The sequence below is a fragment of the Pollachius pollachius genome, assembly GCF_949987615.1.
Source record: "Pollachius pollachius genome assembly, chromosome: 7".
NCBI lineage: Eukaryota > Metazoa > Chordata > Actinopteri > Gadiformes > Gadidae > Pollachius > Pollachius pollachius.
Window position 1 is genome coordinate 21647478 of NC_136940.1, and position 21043 is coordinate 21668520.

Consider the following 21043-nt stretch of genomic DNA (forward strand, 5'->3'; position numbering starts at 1 on the left):
GCCCGTCAAGGGCAGCCGCCATGACAGCCGAGGTCACGGATGACAGCCGCGACGAGGGGGGGGTGGGGGGGAACACATTGAGAGAGGGACAGATTGGAGGAAGAGAATGGGTCTGTGTGTGTGTGTGTGGGTCGGTGGGCGTGTATGTGTGTGTGTGTGTGTGGGGGGGGGGGGGTTGAGCAGGTGAATGTCCTAGTCCTCTTTGATGTGAATAGTTTTATGTGTATATGTGTTGTTATGTGTTAGGTGATTGTTTTTGTGCGTTGTACCTATTCGGCAGCACATTGTGTGTTGTGTGTGTCTGTACCTGTGCGTGTGGAATTGTATGTGTGCGTCGCTGTGGGCTGTGTTTGTGTGTGTGTGCAGCTGTCTTTGTTTGCGTATTGTGTGTGTGTGTGTGTGTGTGCGTAGTTGTGTTTGCTTGCGAATTTTGTGTGTGTGTTTGTGTGTGTGTGTGCGTTTGGCGTGCGTCCGTGTGCGTCTGTGTGCTAGGCTGCGAGCTAGGCTCTTTATTCTCTTTAATGAGCTGCTAGCCTGCACCCAACCCCCCCGGTGCGATGCTGAAGGGCCGTCTAATTATGCCAATGGAGAAACTTGGCTCTAACATGGCGCCCTTTGGCTATCATTAGCCCATAGTGGCGGTCCTGTGCTGTAGCACGGGAGCCCTGGCATTCACGGGGTCAGAGATGATAAACCGGAATCTGATAAACACGCGGCCCGGCTCAGCAGTACCGGCTCATCATAACACGCTATGTAGTAATAAAAGAAACGGACCAAAAAAACGGCAGGTGGACAAATGCAGGGGTGGGTGTGCTAACCTTGGTCTAGATACCTGTATGTATATATATAGGGTTGTATGACGCGCTTTTCTCAGGGGGAGGGGCCGTTGCCACGGCGAGAGAACAACGTTGGTCAGGATCAACCTAAGGCAAGGTGACTCTCTGAGAGCTTCTCCTGACGCGCTGAAGGTGAACAATCTCGGGGTATAAATGTTTAATTACTACTGTGGGGAATTGCGCATATTATCCACTAATAATGCATTTATCGGGCAAGGTCGTAGGAACAATCCCGCCTTCCTCACGGCCTGACGCCGCCAGTGCGAGGGGTGTTTTCCCGTTGAGATAAACGACTGTGGTGTTTTGCTTTCATTTACACACTACATGCATGGTACTTACATGGGATAATTTGATCTGCAACCAAACAAAAGCATCCCCCGGACAGGACATTAAAGGGATAACAAGACTCAAGCGTGTCTGCATGAAGCTGGCTCTCCTCCAACAACACACCTTCACGTCTCCATTACCATCAACATCCTGAGAAGCAGTCAAACCCTCTCTCTCTCTCTCCATTGTCTCTCTCTCTCTCTCTCTCTCTCTCTCTCTCCATACACCAGGCCATGCACTCTAGTGTATGTGTGTCACTGTAGTGTATGTGTATGTCAGAGAGAGAGAGTGAGAGATAGAGAATGAAACAGCGGGGCATTGGACACTGAACAAAGCAACGAGATAAACCGGGAATATGAGACAAAAGAAAGACAGAGTGGAGGAGGAGGAGGAGGGGCAGCAGAAGGAGGAGGAGGAGGAGAAGAGAGATGGGGGCGAGATTGTCATGTTAAAAGCAGCAGGGCTCTTTGGGAAATATGATTCTATATAAAATTGCGTGGTGTGAAGTCTGCGGGGGGAGGTGGGTGGGGTGCGGGGATGGGAGAGGCTGGGTCTTGGGGCGGCGGCGGCTGAAGTTCTGTGGGTTACAAAGCAGTGGTCACAGTCCATCTTCAAAAGACGCGGCACAATGATAAAAAAAAAAAATATCCAGACTATTCCATGGCCGACATAAAAGGGCCGTATGGCCGGGCGCGGCGTGGAACAGAATCAGAGCTCGGCGGTAATAGCCATCCTTGAAGGATGAGCCACTGAACTTTAAGGGCCAACTGGCTTGAAAGGACGAGTTACAAATAGAAAGAAAGGCAGTGGAGGCGTGGATGATTTCCCGGGGACGGACCCCCTGCCGTGCTGCCCTATCCCTGCACCACCCGCCCGCCAGCAGAGCTGCCACACGTGTGCACGCGGGCCTCTGTGTGTGTGTGTGTGTGTGTGTGTGTGTGCATCTTTGGGTGGATGGTTGGGTGGGCGTGTGTACATTGTTAAAGCGTCCCTGCCCTAACACACACACACACACACACTAAGACCCACACACACTAACACCCACCCACACACAAACACAAAACACACACCCACAGACATACACACACACACACATAGACACAAAACACACACCCACTACAAATAGAACCAGCTCATCTTGTGCGTGTCGTGAGTTGCTGGCCGGCCGCGAGGGGGGCCGCTCAGCTCGGTGAGCGGGCCCTTCCGGGGGCGGCGGCGGGCTGCAGGGGACGCCAGGGCACCACCGCACCTCCGAGTGGCCAGCGAAACAAAGCAGCTGCCTCCCCCCCCTTCCTCGCCATCATCTCCGGGAAGAAACACTACGCACGGGCCAGGGTAAACACCCTGCGCTTTGATAACAGCCGTCGGAGCACCCGGCCGTCCCTCTCCCTGTCTCTGTCCAGGCGTCAGACCCCCCCCTCCGGCTGCAGTCTCCTGGCTGCCTGCACTCTCCTCCGCTGCTCCGACTTTCATCTCTCTCACTCCCGATCCCTGCTCCACTAGAGTGGCGATTCAGCTGTTTACGTATGGAAATATATACACCTATATATGAGTGGATGTGTACTACGTATTTATAGGACGCGTGCATACACATACACGTCCTTCACGTCCATGCGAATTGGTGTTTACATCTCCGATGATTTCACCTGTAAAGGAGGGTGTGTGGAGCTGTGTGTGTGCACATGTGTGTGTGTTCACGTGTGGGTGTGTTTGTGTGTGTGCGCTGCGAGCGACAATGTGTTCACATGTGCGGTAAAGGGCAGCCACGTGGCTCTGCGGCAGCAGCAATGTCATTTGGCAGTTTAGTAACAGGCCATTACCTTGTTAATACCAGTCTAATGGGCGCTCCGCTATTTTAAAACCACAGCCGGGTTTCTGCCATTAAAAGCCACTTAACGATCCTCTCTCTTCACCATGGGGACATGCAGTCAACAACAACAACTAAATAACTAACACAGTGCCATAATATGCCCAGTCTCGTTACGGACACAACAGCCAAACAAAACAGAGCAACGAGCGAATTTGGAATCCAATATTTATTCCGGCCCAAAAATATTTATATCATTGTTATTGTCCTCGCTATCACAGATGGACGCCTCTGCTCAACACTTCATCTTTATTATGCGGAGAAAGGAAGAGAGAAAGACACGGCTTCACTGACTACTGCTACTACTACGTATTACCTAAATGTCCAGGGATATACAAGGAAACGACTTTCGGCTTAAAACACAACCTTTCACTGCCACACATGGCCGTGAACCTCAGTGGATCCACCGCCACAGTGGATGTTGCTAAATCCGCTCATTGACCCCGACATCAGTGGAACAATGGATCCGAAGAACACAATGTGTGATTAAACACCGGACACACATCGCACCTCCATTAGGTTTGCCCCTTCCCCCCTGCTTCGTGCACGTCTCTCATCAAACACCTCACCCACAGAGAAAATACAAAAAACCTTGGCTTTTTCCCTTTCCGGTTTTCTCACAAGTTTGCAACAGTAAAACATCTTACTAATCCGCCATTTAACTTGGGTTTGAAGGGGCTCTAAACACGGCGCGTAGCAAACGGCTGTTAGTACCATTCCCTGATAAGGCAGGCGTCAAACGTCTCCGATAGCATCACCCCGCTTATCTGGGGAAATTAAATGGTTTCTGGATTACCTCCAGAAATTAGTTTTTTTACAACTTGCTCCAACTGTAAAAATAGCCCCACGGCCCTGCGGGGGGGCCAGGAAGACGGCGAATTAGCGCCCGAGGCACGCTGCCAAATGCCTATTATTTTGCTACAATTAGCGCTAGTTATACCTATAATGACTGCTTACCAATCACCTTTACTGACACTAAGTTATTCCTCTCCGCTGATGTGAGAGACCAAAGCGCTGATTTCAAGGCTCTCATACTTGGGTGTTTAAAAATAAACATACGTCGAAACGGAAACTTCTCTCGCGGCTCATCCTCCCCCCCCCCTTCTCTCCCACTTGACTCCTGATTGGCTGCTTAGTCCCACCGAATGCATCCTGGTTGGTTTAGGATTAACGTGGTTGCCATGACAATGAGCCATTGCTGCGTTGGAATGGATGAATTGGCATACATGAGTGGTGTGTTTGCGTGTGTGCGCGTGTGTGTGTGTGTGTGATTGTGTGTGTGTGCATGTGATTATGTGTGTGTGTGCATGTGCTTATATGTGTGTGTGTGTGCGTGTGTGTGTGTGCGTGCGTGCGTGCGTGCGTGTGTGTGTGTGTGTATGTTTGAATTAAGTGGCAGGGCCTTTCAACAGCTTTGATCAGGGAAATGTTTGCAGTGGAGGAAAACCTGATGAACAAACAGGACTTCATAGAGATTAGTTATCAAACACACACACAAACACACACACACACACAGACACACTCACACACGCTGGGCTCGAGTGAATCCGAGCAGTGTGAGACGATGCCTGGTGAGTGTGCTTGAGTGGTCTTGGTGTGACACAGCCCTGATGCCTCTCCTTCATCACTGGCACTCTCATCTCCCCCTCTCCATGTGTGCATGTTTACACATCCCACTTGTCTATTTGGCTCAACACGCTAGTATTTTGTTGTAGTGTGTACAAGGGATATCCAGTGCATGCCTTTGAGAGTGTGTGTGGGTTAGAGTGTGCATGTGTTTGTGTACATTTGGTTGTTAAAGGTGTAAGGGATTTCCAATGCATGCATATGTGTGTGTGTGTGTGTATTTATGTGTGTGTATGTATGAAACAGTGTGTGTGTGTGTGTTTGTATGTGTGTGCACATTGGGTTGTAATGTGTGCAAGGGATTTCCAGTGGATGTGTATGTGTGTGTGTGTGTGTGTGTGTGTGTAAGAATGCATGTGTGGGTAGATGACAAAAAGCCAAAGCTGATTCAGACAAATGCACCACCGAACACCTCCATCCCTTCCCTAGCCTCCCGACCCCAACACCTCCTCCTCCACCTCCACCTCCTCCTCCACCTCCACCTCCTCCTCCACCTCCTCCACCTCCTCCTCCACCTCCACCTCCTCCTCCACCTCCTCCACCTCCACCTCCTCCACCTCCACCTCCACTACTGGTCCTGACCGTGCTGCTGCAGCTATTCTAAGAGACCCAGGGCTACATTACCCGTCCCTATGGCTGGGGGAGAGGGGAGGAGAGGAGGGGAGGGGAGGGGAGAGAAGGGAGGAGAGGGAGGAGAGGGGCGGAGGGGAGAGAGGAGAAGAGGAGAGAAGAGGAGAGGAGGGGAGGGGAGAGGGGAGAAGGGAGGAGAGGAGGGGAGGGGAGAAGAGGAGAGGAGATGGAAGGAGAGGAGGGGAGAGGAGATGGGAGGCGAGGAGAAGGGAGGAGAGGAGACCAGACGAGGGGAGACGAGGGGAGACGAGAGGAGAGAAGGGGGGAGAAGAGAAAAGACGAGGGAAGGGGAGGGGAGAGGAGAAGGGAGGAGAGGAGAGGGTAAAACATCCACAAGGTCATCTACCTCACAGATAAACTTGCATGTGTCCGTGGCCCCCAGTAGCTCCGGTGAGCCCAGCCACCCCGGGAGCAGGGCTCTGCAGCACAGCGCTCAATGAGTCCCTAAGTGACTTATTGGGGTGTGTGTGAGTTCCAAAACAAAAGCAAAGAAAACATCATTTGTAACCATGGGTGTAAAACTATGTGTCCTTAAACTTTGCAGTGAGGGGGGGGGGGGGGGGGGGGGCAAGAAAATACGAAATAAATGAAAGGTTCCCAGCGCCAGGCACACAAATATAGTGATCCAAACGCACTGTGATCAAACTCCATTGGGAACAAAGCACAAAAAGAAAAGTCCCGCACATCACGAAGAGGACAACCAACACAAGAACCAATGGCACAGGGGAAGCGGCCCACATGCAACCCAGCGGAGGGAGGCTCGCTGGCCCAGCCCGGCTCCACTCTGAGGGCTGCCGGCCTGGGACCGGATCCAGGGCAGAGGCCGGCTCACAGCCCGGGCGGCACACCCTCTGGTACGGCATTGAGGAGCGGGACGGGAGAACGTTGATGCAATATTAATTGCTGATGGTGCGTGCCAGGGAGTGAGGGAGGGAGGGGGTGAGAGGGGGGGGGAGGGGGCGTCCAGGGGTTGTCTCCCCCAGGAAGGGCTGTCAGGAGCTGGGGAGACTGGGCCGGGAGAGTCCCTGACCTTAGCTGTCAGATGGAAGAACACAGAAGCCCACGGCCCCAGCGACACTGTCATCATCCTTCTGTCTGTCTGTCGTCGGCTGGCCTGCTGGGACGCTCTCTCTGTCAGACAGACAGACAGACAGACAGACGGGCTGGCAGACAAACACAAGGAGCCAGGGATGGACGGCCACACAGACCGAGCTATGGACAAGGGGGCCGACGCACGCAGAGAGGGTGACGGAGAAGTTTGGGAAGAGAGTGAAACAGAGGAGATGGATGGAGCAAGAGAGGGAAACAGAGAGAGGGATGGAGGGATGGAGAGAAAGAGACGGATGGAGAGAGGAACATATGGGCCAGAAGCCACATGTCAGCTGGGGACAGACAAACACTGGACCCACGTCAGCCTCAATTAACCCACACCCATCTGTCCATTCCACTCTCACTCTCTCCATCTCTCCATCTCCCCCACTCCGTCGCTCCATCTCCCCCTCTCCGTCTCTCCATCTCCCCCTCTCACTCCCTCCATCTCTCCATCTCCCCCACTCCGTCGCTCCATCTCCCCCTCTCCGTCGCTCCATCTCCCCCTCTCTGTCGCTCCACCTCTCCATCTCCCCCTCTCACTCCCTCCATCTCTCCATCTCCCACTCTCCATCACTCCCTTTCTCCATCTCCGTCTCCATATGGACCCCTCAAACAGTCCACACTATTAAGTGTGAGTATGTACACAGGTCGAAACCACACACACCTAAACGTGCCCGCACCCTGCCCAAACCAACAGCCACAAACACCAAGCGACACCGACATGGCGAGAGTGTGTCACACCCGTCGGTGGTCGCTGGCCGATGTCGGTTAAGGTTTTGTGTGTGCAAACAGTGTGCGAGCATCACGACAGCACCTGAGAAGAAAGTGTTACGCGCACGGGGGTTTGTGTGACTTCTTGCCTGTCAGCTCCCACATAATAGGTCTCCTCGGCTATGTTTCTATCGGTTCAAGTTATCCCTTGTCAAAAGAGGTCTACGGCGGTAAACGATCAACGCCACGGAATCCTATAGCTCAGGCTCTCCGCACAAAGAGTCCTCTCACCGCGACTGTGTCGCAAAGTTCCCTGACATATATTGAGCGAGCCTCAGCAGAACTTTCTCTGCGCTGCAGTTCGCGGTAAACTGTACCAGCTCAGCTGAAAAGGCTCACAATCAGTGATGAATGCAGAGTAGGGGAAAAGCTATAAATAACACACCCAGATGTATTTTAGTGGTCGACCAGCATCCACAGAGCAGTGGTAAACTCCGTCGGAAAGAGTAAACAAATGGAATGGTCATGAAGACAAACATGCACACACACACACACACAGGCAAACCCATCTAGTCAAAGGCACACGCACACAAATGATTACACACATTGCAATAAAGTAATTTTAAGGAAAACAATGTGCAACACAACACAACTTTTGTGTGCATTTCTCATGATTGTCTTTGCGTTCGGCGCAGATGCCCCCCCCCCCCCCCCCCCCCCCACGCCTCGGTGACACAGCGTTACATCGTCGCGTAACGCCATTTCCTTAAGTCTGACAAATGAGGCCCTGGAAAGGCTGCGGGCGCCGCGGGCTAACGATGAGAGAACGTGTCAAATCCAATTGGCTGTTGTCACACCGCCGCACCGCCGCGCTGACGGGAGCACAGGGGAGAGGGGACGGGGACGCACGCCAGCACACGTGCACGCGCACACACTCATATTCAACACACACGCACGCACACAGGCACACGCAAACGCGTGCGCACACACACGTGCATACACGCATGCAGGCACGCACACAGGCACGCACGCATACGCACACATGCACAAACGTACAAACGCTCGCACACACACACACACACACACACACGCACAAAAACACACGCACTTACACGAATCGAGGCGCACGGTGAACGTGCAAAGCGGAGGGTTGTGTCGGAGGAACAGCAGACACGTTTTTACATATCTTACACCCTGAAAAACGCGCGCAGGAGAAACACAGAGGAGCAGACGTGGCAACGGCAGGCGGCTTTCCGCTGTCACAGTCGACTTTGTGTCCGCGTCTCGGCGCCTCCTCTCCGTTCCTCTCACATCTCTCCCCTCCATATACCCTCCCGGTGCCTGAACAAGCAGCTCCCCGCTCAACCCCCCCTTGACCTCCTGTATCTTCACCCCCTCCACCTCCCCTGCCAGGCACCGAACAACACCTAGCTGGGCTGCAGGTGCAAAGCTGCTGGCATGCTGTCAGACGAGACTTCAGCGCTTACACACACACACACACACACACAAACACACACACACACTCACACAATCACATACATGCACACACACACACACACACACACACACACACACACACACACACACGCACTCACAGCCTGGCACCAACACCGCTGGTTTCTCACCCTGTGCATCAGTTCCTACACAGCTAGCCAGCTCACACTCTCACTGTCAACACATTTAGGAAGGCTAACAGCCACAGTGCAGTGTGTGTGTGTGTGTGTGTGTGTGCTAAATAACAGGCTGGAAGCGTGTGAAGACAATAAGAGGAGAGAACGAACAAAATTGGTGCACACAGACTGTACACCAATTAAATATTATCATAGAACATGAGTGAATGATCTGCAAAAGATTGACCAACACTACAGTTTCTCATCTCATGTGTCTCACAGTTCCTCCTTCAATAAGGGGTGTTTATCAATTCTTTATTAACAGCTATTCTTTCTTCAGCACTGAACTCTGAACTCTGTTTGGCCGACCGTGTGAGACACAACATTTGGGGCAAAAATGCCAGCAAAACTGAGTCCAGGTCAATTTTTCCCCTCAAAAATGGTTGGATCACGTCGGTCAAAAGGCACGTCTCCGCCCGCGATGGGACGCAGCGTTTGTTGTGATGGGTCCTATGAGTTTCTGACCTTGGTAAGAGCCTCTCTGTGTGCCGTGTGTCTGAACACGGCGTCACAACGGACGGCCCAGGGTCATTTGACAGCTCCTAACCGGTCTCTCATTAGCACTGGGCCATTGACAGTGCATGCTGGCAGGAAGACTGTCATGGCTTGGAGTGTGTCCTGCGTGTGTGCATGTGTGAGTGTGTTTGTGTGTGTACGCCACAGATGTGTGCACGGCCTCACATACACACAGAACCGGGGTCACATACACACTAAACCGGGCAGCCTCGTGTCAGTTTGGCACTCGGTGCGCACAGGGTCGTTGCCTAGACAACGGAAAACAGTGAACTTCAATCCAACACACCGCAACTTAACCTTTCCCGGATCCATGGTGTACTTCGTCCTAAATGCCCCCCCTGCATTTCCTGTCTTATTCTGGAGACTATACTGGGTCTTTTAGTCATTACATTAGTTCATTCATTGTGTGTGTGTGTGTGTGTGTGTGCTTGTGTGTGTGTGTGTGTGTGTGTATGCGTGCATGCGTGCGTGCGTGTGTATGCGCGAGTGATGGAGGTGTGGAGAATGCGAGGGAGAGAAAGTTTTTGTTTTGTGCTGTTGGCCACTGAGAAAGGAATCCTTCATCACACCCCAATTAATTATAATAGAAGCACCTGCAGAGTCACCCTCTCCATCACTCACCTTTCTCTCTCGCTCTCTCTCTCTCTCGGCAGAACGGAGATAAACTCACCGTCTCTGTTTTTATATTTATTTATTTATTTATGTATTATTAAGCGCCTCTCTCTTTCCAAGGCTGATTCGCCCTGCCCGTTTAAACGGCTGCACATTACCATTTAAATAAAGAGGCTGGCTAAATGACCACTGGTACGACTTACAGAGAAGTGAAATTGTTTTTCTTTCTTGGGGCGACTCTATCCCTTCCCCCCGATTCACCCCCCGTACTTTCTCCTCATTGGTTTATGTGGCGGAGGTTTGATTAATAATAAAGTAAAAAGGGGATGAATGTGTAATCTTTGATTAAAATGTAAATCTAATCTTTTTAATGGATAGTGCTGACTCAAAGAGCTAGGAACAAAATCCACCACAACCCAGGTATGTTAATCAGCCCAACAATTGAATAAAGATGAAGCTGTTGCCTAATGATTAACAAATGTCATGACATTAACAACCCTAGGACAAACTTTGCAGCTAGTTGTTCAGACCAACATGTTTAACCACCTAGCTACTTACTAAAGACCTAGAATAACGTATCTTCTATATACGATATAGAGAAATCGCAATCTTCAACTTCAAATTTATTTGAGTAGTTTCACGTTTTAATAAACTACATTGCTGGGAAATAATAATTGTGCGGAGTAAATCGTTTACAGTCTACAAAGGAAACACTGAAAATAATTTGCCTGCCCTGAGTAATAACCTCGCTACTACTAGTCGATCGCTACTACTTGTCAATAACAACAACCCTTTTGGTTGTGGTTATTGACTAGCAGTACTGCACACAGCAGTCCCCTGCGGTATCTGACCTCTCCTTACATATCCCATTGCAAAGATTTGCAATACAAAAAAATCGTTTCTCTTGTAAATAAGGTGGATGACACGGTTCCTGGGACTGTCCTTAAGCGCATAAAGGCCTAACTAGCTAAAGTATGTTGATGGTAGAAGCCTAGTCTCTTATCTAAAGACCAGCATTGTTTGGTTTGGATTGGTTCACACATAATGCCTCCACCACACCAAACCAGGGTGGCTGGAAACGGCTTCTGAATGTCTGTTGACGAGTCGTGTGACTTACTCTGGCCCGTCTCCCTCTCTCTGAGAATCACGAGAGAGATGCATGAGACAAATCAGTGTTTGTGACATTCACATCCAACATTTTGGGGGGGGGGGTTTTGGGGGGGGGGGGGGGGGGGACCGGCTGGGGTCCCGCATGTCTGACACAGATTGATCACCCTTGAAATGTGACAAATTTGGTCGTCTTGTAGCAAGCCTTATTTACCGCATCCTATTATCATTAGGAGGGGCTATTAGACAGCAATTAGCCGAATATTATTCCAAACACCACCTCTGCTCTGGAGGGATGGGTGGAGGGGGGAGGGGTTAAATAGCGGGGCGAGCGAGCGAGCGCACGAGAGAGAGAGAGAGAGAGAGAGAGAGAGAGAGGCAGAAGGAAGAGAGAGATAGAAGAAGGCGTAGAAGGAAGATGGAGGGGCAAGGGAGAAGCTCTGAACATATGAGCTGTGAGATATGAAAGATTTATAGGAAGGACGGGGAAGATGAACGAAAGGAGGGGGTGAGAGAGGAGGGTGACGGAAAAGATGAGCGACGGCAGACGGCTGAGCCGCTTTGAGCGACACGTGGAGAGGAGTGTGTGGAAGAGGACAGTGAGTCTGTGGGATGTGTGTGTGAACATTCTTAAGCAAATGAAGTCGCTTGGCGTGTGGAGCGGAGGGGCCGGTGACATTGTGTGCCATTGTCAGCCGGCCTCCACCTCAGAGAGCCCACTGGAACCTGCTTCGTCCGGGAGCGTAATTAGCTTAAACGCTCGGAGAATAAGGAATTTGTCATCACTGGGAATCTTGTTAATTGGTCTGTATTAAAGGAAGACATTTGAAAAGTCCTGTGTGTGTGTGTGTGTGTGTGTGTCTGTCCTGTGAGTGAAGTGAGAGAGAGAGCCAGAGAAGAGAGAGAGAATGAGAAGTGGCAGCATGACAGGAAAATAAGCTCTATAGAAAAACACGTTCATGCACAACAAAATGTACCCATTGCAAAAGTGCAGGCGGTTCGCTGGAATGGGGCAATTTCAAGAAAAGACAAAAAAGAAAAGAAAACAAGCAAAAGCTGTCAGTCAACTTGGTGGTCCTGTGTGAGTCAGCATGCCTGTGCATGAGGAAGACAGGTTTATACGAGACCTACGGGGGACGTGGAAGGAGGGGATGGGATTAGCAACAGGGAGTGAGGGGAAGACACTGAAAAAAAGAGTGTGGAGCCACTGTATACCGTCTTCAGGCGTGATTGGCAAGCGTATTACCCTCGTGTTGATGAAAAAGACCAAAGGCAGAATTCATTAGGACACAGCACATTGTCGGTTAACCCCCCGCATTCACTTCAGGGATAAATACAGACGACGAGATACTGAGTCACACAGCCTGGACACCTACGGCCACGAACACAATTACTGTTACTCACATCTACACACATCCAAACATAACAACACGTGAGGCTATGTGTATTTATGACAGTCACACCATTAGATATTATTAAGGATCAGGGGGGGAGGGGGGGGAGAGATAGCATGACCCTTGCACCTGTAAACATTTTGTGGGTTGAGGCGTAAGGCAATGTTTATATGTTCTGCCAATCACATATCTCCCACTCTATGTATCTATCTTTGCTTCCATTTTGGATCTCGGTATTGAAACACGAAGCGACAAAGTCAAAAGGGAAAAGAGACTAGGCCAGCGTCTGAAACAGGGATGCAAAGGAACTGTGCATGGCGCTGCTAATACAGCAACGCTCGGGCACTATGAATCAGCTCCATAAAAGCCTAAAGAATTAGATGACCATATTTATTAGGTTAGGTGCCCATGTGTGAAATATATAGTGTCCAGCAGCCTCTATATACTGCAGTAGGCTGAGGGTACACTCTGTCCTGTGACAGAGGGGCCGCAGAGAGAGAGAGAGAGAGAGAGAGAGAGAGAGAGAGAGAGAGAGAGAGAGAGAGAGAAGAGAGAGAGAGAGAGAAAGAGAGGGAAGAGAGAGAGAGTGAGAGAGAGAGAAGAGAGGAGAGAAAGAGACAGAGGGAAAGAGAGAGATAGGGAGAGCCTAGCTCTGTCAGGCCCAGTGCGACTCGGTCCAACTTGACCTAGCCACCCCCGATCCATCATCGGCACCGATGAATCATCTCAGTGCCAATAAATCCTCGGCAGCAATACATTACAGGCTGGTGGCAGGCCTCAGAGATAATGACATTGAGCAGTCCCCTTGGGCGGTGGGAAAAGCCTGGCCCACGCGACACACCTGCTTACCGAGGCAATAATATATGGAAATTTGCTGGTACTCAAGGCAAGAGACACGGGCGGAAACTAACGTGGTTGTGGGGGTAGTCGTCTCCCCCCACCCCCCCCCCGCCCATCCCCCAAGAACAGTGTGAGATCGACCGGTTTCTATCAGTTTTCTCCACCATCCAATCTCGGAGGTTATTCCAGCAGGCTGAAGCGTCTACAAATCAGCCGTCTTGCAAACCCTCTTGATATGCCAATACCCAATTTCTGTGTGTCTTATCGGGCCCTGGTAGATACGGGGGGTATATACAGTGGAGAAACGGGGCAGAGGTAGATAGACATCGTCAGATCGCTCTATGAAGCTCACAGGCACACCAGCGGTGCCGGAACATGAATGGACTAACAGAAGTGAACTTTTGTTCCTTGCTGCCGTGCAGCTGATGCTGAAATCGATCGGCCAGCTAATCCCTTTGCATTCACTGTAGATTTCTTGAAGGCAAACACAGAGGCACACACACACACACACACGCAGACACATACACACATGCACAGACACACAAACCCATGCACACGCAAAGACACAGTTTAACTGGTGTACGCACTGATCCGAAAACCAAACAATAAGGTCAACCCTGCGAGCGATTGGAGAATGCTGGTGGGATTTTTTTTATCGTAGACATAGCCAGTATTGAGGAAATGTGGTTGTGAGTTGGCCCTACTATAGCAGGCTTGCATGGGTACACTTATCTGAATACGGTAGAGTGGAGCCTGAAACTAAGACCGAGAGCTTAACTGGTTCTGTCTAGCATTGTGACCTATCGACTATGGAGCGAGTGGATGATGGCAATGGGAATTTTCAAGAGAACGCTAGCAGATTTTAGATGAAATGGAGCGCTTGCACGCTGGGCAACTTTCACTATTCTCATGGTGAGCCTGAACGAATACACAGAAAATTGCAAAATAATGAAAACATGTTGAACTACACCGGCTGTAGAAACATGGTTCACACTAGACATCGCATAATCTTGAAGATTTTCATGTAAATAAATGTCTGTCAAGTCATTAACCATCACCAAACGAGGTAACACAAGGTTGTCTGTATCCGTGTTGGTGACGTGTTTTCCATCAACCTGCAGTGATGGTTTTGCCAGAGAGGGAAGGCGGAGCTAACGTAAGGGACTCTCTCTTCAACTCGCTCAAACAAATTGCCAACATACTGATGTCACTGTTTGGGTCTCTTGGAAGTGAGGTAGAAAAAGGCAACTGCAACAACCGTTAATCGCAATAGATGTAGCCAAAGAAAAATGAGACTGAAATCTTTGAGATCTAGGGTATCTGTCCTTTAGGTAATGATTTTCGAAGGGATTTCGCACACATTTTGACCGGACTGTAAATACACTACAAAACACCCTTTTGCGCTTAAAGGTTGAACCTACTTGTTGTAGTCTATGTTGAAAATGTAGTCACAATTCACGCTTTTGTATTATGAGATTGTATCATGAGATCATGTATTTTGAATTGAATGTATTTTGCCCAAAAGACGGCAAATGTAATTACATTTTATAATTACATAAAAAAAAGAAGTTAAATATAAATTCTGTTTTACACATTTAAAGGTGAGTCGGCTTTGACTTGATCAGATTTATAAAATATTATGTTTGATAATGCTTTGAGTTCAGTTGAGAAACACAACTCCTGGGAAGACCCAGGAATCAAATAAGACATGTTGACGATACTCACTGCATGTAACAAAATAACAGCAACAGGCCCAAATAAACTCTAAAACTAAGACTAAGTCATATAGCCTGATTAAACATTTGGCTAAAACATAGAAACGGTTGACCTTGAACATCAGAAGAGTTGTTGATGTGAAAACAACAGATTTAGTTAGATTTAAGTGTTGCAGTGTCAAAAAACGATTGTAGTGGATCACCGACGGAGAAACACTGTCTGGACCCAAAAGCATAGAAATACGACAAACAATCTCAGGGAAGATCTGAGATATTCTGTACACACCAGAACAGCAGTAGTACATCAGCATTGACAGCAGAGAGGAAGGAGAGGCTTGCGCTGATAGAATAAAAGTCTGTATTTATTTATTTGATCTGTACATTGAACAAGTGTACCTGACTGCAGCAAGAGGAACACAAAAACAACAGGATGCTTAGCGCAAAAAGAGTCGCTCGCGTAGCAGAGGTGTTACAGGTTTAACAAAGACATATACACGCTTGATCCAATACTGCTTACATTTTGTGTGAACGTGGAGCAAGTCTTTAAGGGAGTTGGGATGGGGCCATGGACATTTTAACAGCGTCTCATAACGTTGAGGCCTTGACAACAGGCCTAACATGGGATAAGATCCATTTCTTCTCAAACCTAATCAACACTGCATTTGTTCCAACTTGGTAAAGACCTTACTGTAATTACCTGATCTTCGGTAGAGAAGAGATCCAATACATAAACATATACAGCTCATACACGTCTTTGTATGTTTGCTTTCTTTTGACTTGTACAAAATTATAACAGGGTAGCTATGTTCAGCGCAGATTCTAAATTTGACTCTTTCCACTCAAGGTTCACAAGCATATTCCCCTTCTCTGCGGATGAACGGTTAGCTCCACTGTACAGTAGGGGCAGTGGAAAGTCTCCAAGTCATAATATGCACACAATACAGCCGACCAAACTTGTGTGTGGAAATTCGGTTTGACAGAGGCAGAGTACTTTCTACCAACCCAACCTTACATCCCACATAAACAACACCTGAATCACAGTAGAGAGGGATATGCCTGTTAATCTTCGTTGGTCACAGAGAATTAAGATACACACACGCAAACACACATATACGATAGTACAACTAACAGGAGGACTACAAAAAAGAGCGACATACTTCAAATACTTTTGGTGCTCTGATGGAGCTCAACATCTTGGTGGATTACATTGATGTCACTGGCCAGTGTGAGAGGAATGAGATGCACACCCAGCAAGTGAAATATAATCACCCTAAAGCCTTGTGACGCTGTAAAGCTCTTCTGCGCTGCGCCTAGAAAAACAAAGATCAGGTTCACAGTCGTTTGTCAATGAGAAAAGCGCTTGGTGGATACATATATTTAAATAATAATCATTTTTACTTATATAGACTTAGATATATTCATATCTGATAATTATTTTCTTTAAATTCAGCAGCAAAAAGGGAAAAACAGTGGGTGATTGGCAATCCTGCAACAGCGCTTCTGATTGATAAGAATTGCCCTCAGGTCAATAATTCATGGTCTTTCCACTCAAGTCCTCACCGTCGTACAAAACCTATTCTAAACAAACAGCACAATAGTACAGTTGAATCTTTGTCAAGTAGGATCCTCTTTGGTACGGACACTACGTACATTCCTAAACTCCCATCACCTCACTTCTTATAGCTGGACATAAACACTATGAAACTATGTAAAACCATGTTCTGTGAAACCAAGTCTTATGAAGCTATTCTGACCCGAGTAGAATACATTTTGCAGAGATCCAAAGCTGTGTATGAAAAATGAATATAATTTGTTTGGGGAGAATGAAGCATGCAACCAGTGAAATCACATTCTTGTTCATGGAATTGCCATCTGAGTGTGGACTAGTCCTGTTTGTATCTAGTGTAGCCTGATCTAGTTATATAGAAATGCATATTTGTCATACCTGCAATAAAGTTTAATAAGTAAACAGTTAGGAAATATGTAGATGCTGATGAATCCATTTTGAGGTACTGGAAACTCCTGCACGTTTGAGTCCAGGAAAAGTATTGCATGACCAATATTTGGATGGATAGTAGACAGATTGTAAGTATTAGTTTTAATATATATATATAAATAAATATATATATATATAAATATTTATATAGATATATCTATATGTATCTATATATATATATATATTTATTTACACACATTAAAGTGATTATATAATTTTGGCTTAACATTTCATAAGCTTGATTAACTGACAAGATACGGGCAATTCACACACATTAGTAACAGAGCTGTATTTATGCCGATAAAAACATAGAAAAAACATAGCACCATTTGAGGTCCGATAGACAGATCGGCTAGAAAACCTGTTTGCTGGTAGCACCGTCGACCAGTTTAAAAATCTCAAAAGCGGAACACAGACAGACACGCCCACCGACAGAGCAAAAAGAGTGGAGAGAGACACCTAGAGGAAACCCCGTCCCCACGCAGACAACCAATTACAGCAGCGCGTATTAAAACGGACCCGTCCCCCTCGGAGAACGCCAAGACTCTCCAGAGTACTGAGGTGTTTTGAGAAGTTTCATATACTGTACATGTTAAGAAGAGGATAATCAGGTATAACTGTTGCATGAGCGTCTTCCATTTTTTTGTGTTTTTTTTTTTCTTTCTTTTGTTAAATACACGTATATTAGTTTTACAGTCACGGACGAACGGACACCAGAGTAGCAATGAGGTAGGACGGTAAAAGCAAGATGAAGTAGAACCGGTTTTGTGGATTGTATACAACGTTTGCCGCACAACTTTTGTCGAAGTACGAGTGCAAGGGGTAAAAAGAAACCAAAAAAAACGAAATAAAAACACAGGGGCCCATTTCATCAATCTCAGGTAAGTCTGACACGGCGTCTCGCGTCGAAAACCACGACCAGTCTTCTGCGCAGGCAGGCAATGCGACACAGAGCCCTGTCGGAGAGTCTAGCTAAGACTGATATCTACAACATCAACCTGTCAAACAACGACCCCCCTAAATAAAAACTAATATCACAAAGCTGCTTTGCTTGTGCAGATTAGACAAGACAGGATTTCACAAGATAAGCCTGAACACAGAAAGTTCCACAGTGCGCATTTTGTACATTTCGGAATTCTTTATATTATTCTAACGCCCCCCCTTGGATAGAGCGGTGGTGTGATGGGGGACAGGTTATCCCGTTGTGGTGACCCCGGCTGTTGATGGTCATACCCCCCCGCCCTGGTCTGTGATGGTGCTGGATGGCAGCGTGGATGCTGTAAGCTCTCGTCGCTGTCGACGTGTGTGTTGCTCATGTGCTGCCTGAGCCCAGATTGTCCTCGACATGGGCCTTGCTACAAGAGACAGGGTCTGACCTCACAGTTGCAGATAAGGCTAAATATGGGTAATAAATAAAAAGAAAAAAAGAAACACAAAGAAATAAAAAGAACGTTGACGCAGATTTGATCTGCCGGAGATGTTTTTCAGTTAAAAGATTACTACCGGTGGTAGTAATCCAACCGCAGGAATCCAGCCTTTGATAAACAACTCAACATGACAGTGGCTGTTATAGCTATCTTGAGCACTGTTTAAAAACTACCAACCACCTTTTTTTTGGCAACAGAAAATCAAAAACAAAGTGACAACAGCGTTACAGAATCTCAGCAAGGTTTGTCTTAGCACAGCAGAAAACGTTTTGTTTAAATACACTATTTTAGCTGCAAGTATTAGTTATACATGCTGATACTTTGTACATACACCATGAAAGGGAGAAAACTGAAATCAAACCATATATATAGATATACATTATAGATCTAATATGAGACCTTTGTGGTGGATTAAGATTTGTTTAGCGCTAAAACATTGGCAAGGGCCAGTCTTGTGCAAAAAATCTGGCTGATTCCTCAGTCAGTCACCTCATTGTTACCTTTATCCCATTCACCTCTCAACACTTTGGCTTTAGAACCACTCACTGGTAAAAAATACTCCATTATCTGTACAAACCTCTGTCATTCCTCACCTAGCATCTTTACAAGGTACATTAGCACACTATTCAGTCAATGTAAATATTACATTGCTGAAGACCTTAGATCGGGCTATCTAATTATCAGGTGATACATCAAGAACGTTTAGGGACCTATAAACCCGCTTGCCGGTAAAACTATAACAACACCAGCAAATCAATCCACTCAGGTCAGGGGAGAGTCTGTTAAGGTTCAGGAATCTAGTTCCCTTCTGACACGCCTTGCCTTCCAGACAAGACGTCTGGGACGTCTTGTCCTGCGAGGGCTGACAGCCGATCTCACTGAGCGAAAAGCTATTTCTCACCATTTCCCATTCACGCTCAACAACAATCCAGAACCAACAGGTCCTAAGGTGCTTCTTAATTACACAACGATCGCTGGGCCTTACAATTCTATAAAGATAGAACAAATAAAAAGGAAAGAAATTATACAATAATATGTCATTTTGGACAATTACACAGTTACAACTCTTTTAAGATTGTTGAATTGTACCAGGGTTTAAAGTGCATTCAATGTAAATGATTTGGATCGTGCTAGTCGTCTACTGCATCTCGACCAAGTAGCGCAAAGCTCGAACCCTACGATCAGGGTGCGATTTGCCGGTGGGGATGGTGGGGATTATCCCCCCCTCTGGTTTACACGTCCTACCCTCTGCTGAATTATTTTTATCCTCGGTGGGGATAAAAATTATCCCCCCCACCCAAAGTATTTTCACCATTACATCGTAATAATTAACAACCAAAATACACAGGGTCCGTCTTCATTTTGAAACATTTTAAAATGTTTCTCAAAATTATCCCCCCCTCTGGTTTTTTCACAAATCGCACCCTGCCTACGATAGATCCTCATCTCGTTTTTTACCGAAGTGGACTGTCAGGGAAATTTAAGGGGAAGACCTATCCGTCACTCGGTGAGCGTATCACAACCCAAGATCAATGCATTATACATTTCTAATCACTCAGTTTCATATGCTAGGAGGCAGCCTTGTCTGTGTTCAACACAGAGCACGTCACAGCTTTGAGAGGGAACAACACTTTTCTTTGATCTCTCGTCTGCGTGTCAACGCCAACGCACCACTGTTTGGACAAAATATGAAGCTGAAAGCCAAACGATTCTCCTGACAGAGACGATATATCCGCAAAAAGACAGATAACCTCAAATCAAATAAAAACGTCACTTTGATATAACCGGCCAAAATAAAACTGCTGATGCCGTGGGTTAAAGGCGACGGAACTAGACACCAAAAATATAAACTTTATAAAAATTAAATTTTATGTACACTAAAATGTCACCGAAATATGGTAAGCCTAACAAAAAAAATAAAGTCTGATTAAAAACGTCCCATACATCGACAGACTGAACCAAACTGCAAACAAACAAACAACTCTTAAAGACAGAGAGAGAGAAAGATACAGAGAGAGAGTGAGAGAGAGAACGAGAAGGAGAGAAAATAAGACAAACAGAGAAAGGCTTGACGGGCATCTCCGCAGCAGATTCACAGTTAGCCACCTTAGGTCACAGTAGAGATTTCAATCTGCAGCGTTTAGTTCCAGCCTGCAAACAGCCACACAAACCATTCAGGAATCTGGACACAAACAAACAAGGGAGGAGTAGAGGAGAAACAAACGGGTCCCGCCACTAAATGAGAAAAAAGAAAAAAAGAAAAGAAAAAGGGAGACATTTCCAAAGTTCTGATGGTATGGCTTAAAGGAAGTTATCACAAGGGCAACGTCTGCCTGTCCCTTTGGAAGGGTCTGGGAATAGAAGAGGATGGGGGGGGGGGGGGAGGGTTGAAGAGGGCCCAAAACAAACCCCTGCCATCGGTACAGGAAGGCTTCACAGACCGCCTCACCCGCCTCTAATACTGCCTTTATCCAGCGCCTCGCGCGACCGCACCGGCGCTGTTAAACTAGGTCTCTGTCGCTCTGCAGAGCCCACCCGCCCTGGCTTTGATGGTGTGAGGTGTGAGCTACGAGATGCGGTGACCTGCCACCGGGAGGGAGACCTACCCCACTCGCTATACACCATCACAGCTTACTCGAGGTCTGGGGATCCACTAGGGCCATCTGGCGGTGATCCC

The 21043-nt window shown here is 47.6% G+C and overlaps 1 protein-coding gene across 1 annotated transcript in view; it reads right to left on the bottom strand.

Annotated features, from left to right (window-relative positions):
• agbl4 (AGBL carboxypeptidase 4) overlaps nucleotides 1–21043 on the bottom strand; it is a gene marked incomplete at both ends in the record, with an annotated part of 247957 nt that overhangs the window by 35000 nt on the left and 191914 nt on the right. The gene's annotated exons all lie outside the window — the stretch shown is intronic.